This window comes from Callorhinus ursinus, unplaced genomic scaffold (assembly GCF_003265705.2).
Source record: "Callorhinus ursinus isolate GAN/ISIS: 27379988/994484 unplaced genomic scaffold, GSC_fseal_2.0 scaffold3, whole genome shotgun sequence".
Lineage (NCBI taxonomy): Eukaryota > Metazoa > Chordata > Mammalia > Carnivora > Otariidae > Callorhinus > Callorhinus ursinus.
Genome location: NW_027397065.1, coordinates 30,295,557 through 30,298,284, shown reverse-complemented (window position 1 = coordinate 30,298,284; position 2,728 = coordinate 30,295,557).

The following is a 2,728-nucleotide window of genomic DNA, read 5'->3' as shown; positions in this document are numbered from 1 at the left end:
TGCTAATAAATATTTATTAAATGAGTAAATGAGTGGATGAACAAATCAACCAAAGTTACAAGGACTTCACAAATGAACATCAAGAAAAATAACTCCGGGGTTAAGCAAATTTCTAGGCAATAAACCTTGAAGGTGTCAGCTTCAATAAGTGAGGGAGGGAGGAACCCATACAAATCCTATTCCCAAATGTAGATAAATCTGCCTGAAGTTACACCCTAATCCCATATGCCTCAATAATATGAAGATAGCATGAAAGAAATAGAATTGCAACTGACGCGGGGCTCTCTTTCCATAGGGAACCACCAGCAGCTGACTTTCCTAACCAGTCAGTTCCTCCCGAGGGTGACAAGACCGGGAAGCTGTGGTCCCCTGAGGCCGGAGGCCACAGAGACGTCTTGGTGCTCACAGGATGAAAAGCTGCAGAAGCAGCTTAGGCATTTTTCAGGACAAAATTCATTCACTCATTCAACCGCATCAGCGTGCAAGATGCTCACAACCCTTACACTCATGAAGTATGTATGCTGGTGAGAGAAATGACGAGCAATTATAAAAACAAAGGTAAATATTTAAAAAATTTTACTTTATAAATATCAATGATAAATGCCCAGAGAGGGATGGAGACGTCTATTGCGATCTGGGGCACCAGGAAATGCTTCCCTGAGGGAAATGGACAGAATCACATTGTGATTCACCTCCCGAGGCCCCTTCCTCCATTAAAACATTTATATATATTAGAAAATTTTTATGACTACGTGGGTATGTTGGTAAAAGAATCAATATAATTCACAATGGATTCATAATTATATATTCATTATAATTTTTTTCATATTTTAAGATAAAGTAAAAAGAAAACTTTCCCTCTGAACTTTATTGAGGAATAATTGACAAATATAATCGTATATATTTAAAGTGTACAACATGATTTGTGATACATAATACATTGTGGAACTATTACCAAGATCAAGAAAGATGACACATCCATCACCTCAAATAGTCAACTTTATGTGTGTGTGTGTATGTGCGCGTGTTGAGAACACTTGAAATCTACTCTCAGCTACTTTCAAGTCTATACCATATGGTTAACAATAGTCACCATGCTGCACATTAGATCTTCAGAACTTACTCTTCTTGTAACTGAAAGCTTGTACATTTTGACCTGCCTTTCCCCATTTCCCCCTAGTTCCTGGCCGCTACCATTCTATTTTCTGTTTGCAAGAAATTGGCGTTTTTTTTTTTTTTTTTTTTTTTTTTAAGATTCCACATATAAGTGACACCATACAGTGTTTGTCTTTGTCTGTCTGGCTTATTTCACTTATCTTAATGCCCTTCAGGTTCATTGCATTGTCACAAATGGCAAATTTCCTTCTTTTTCATGGCTGAATAACATTCCACTGTGTATATATACTATGTTAAATGGAAAATATTTTGTGCATACATGATGGTTTTAGGGCACCACGCCTTCTGTGCCGAATGGATACTCTGGCTCTGGGAAAGGTCTGAGTTGAGATGGTGAGAGAATCCGGCGAGGCCTGTACAATGAGCCTTTATCAAGGGAGTCTGGAGGGGCAGTGAGGGGTGAGGTGAGGTGGAAAAGTCCCACAGCAGCCACACTGTGGGAATGGGATTAGTTTTTTATGATTACTCCAGCCCCAAACATGGCACGATCCTTCTGCCTTCAAGGTCCACCTCAGATCTTCCCATCCTGGACAGCTCTCCACTTCTTCCTTCTCTAAGCAACTCCACTCTCTGATCTGTCCCACCGGGGTCTGATGCCTGTCCCAACTATGTGTACCTAATCTACCTGCACTTGTCAGGACTGTTTGTGTTTCAAAGGCATAGTCAGTAAAGGGAATTTCTTGGCTCCAGGTTCATATGGCAACATCAGCAGGCAGTCCTGCCTCCCTGCTCAGTTAACTCCCATCTCAGTTCCAGGCAGATTGCATGCCCATCTCTGGGCCAATTATGGGGTCAAGAGATAGGGTGCTCTGTTTGGCCACCCCTGGTCATACACCCATCTCTTGAGCCAGGAGAGGCATTAGCTTCGCCCAAAGCCGATGGACAGAGCCTAGGGGAAGGGATTTGCCCAAGTGAAGATACAGGTGCTGTTCCCAGCAGAGGGGGGGCATGCCTGGGCAGGCAGAGCAATACACAGACCGCTGTTCTCTGCGCTTGTGGTCAGCAGCTACCAAGAGAGAGGCCCCACATTACTCATCTCGGACGCTTGGAGTAGCCATGACAACATTGTGTCCAAAGTCCAGTCAATATTCCCTGTAGAGGAGATACCATCCTGGCCTCTTACAACTTCAGGAAACCTCCCCAGACTCTGGTTCTACTCCAACGACACCTCTACCCTGCTCGGTGACCAAAGATAAATTTCTTAAAGTCTTGTGGAGCTCTATTTCCCTATCCATAAAATAGGGATGCTAACAAAGGCCTGAGTGGACACACTGGGGAAATGTCATTCCTTCCCCTACGTCTATATGGGGATATTGGTGTGGTCATCTCCCCTGTGACTGGATCCCTTGGGATTGAGAATTGCATGTTATTCATCTCCAAACCCCAGTTCCCTCACCTGTAAGGTGGGGATAGCTTCCATCTTGGAAGATAACTGGGAGAGTTACATGAAATAATGCATGCAATGTGCTGACTGAAAAAGAATGACAGGGGCACCTGGGTGGCTCAGTTGGTTAAGCATCTGCCTTCAGCTCAGGTCATGATCCCAGGGTCC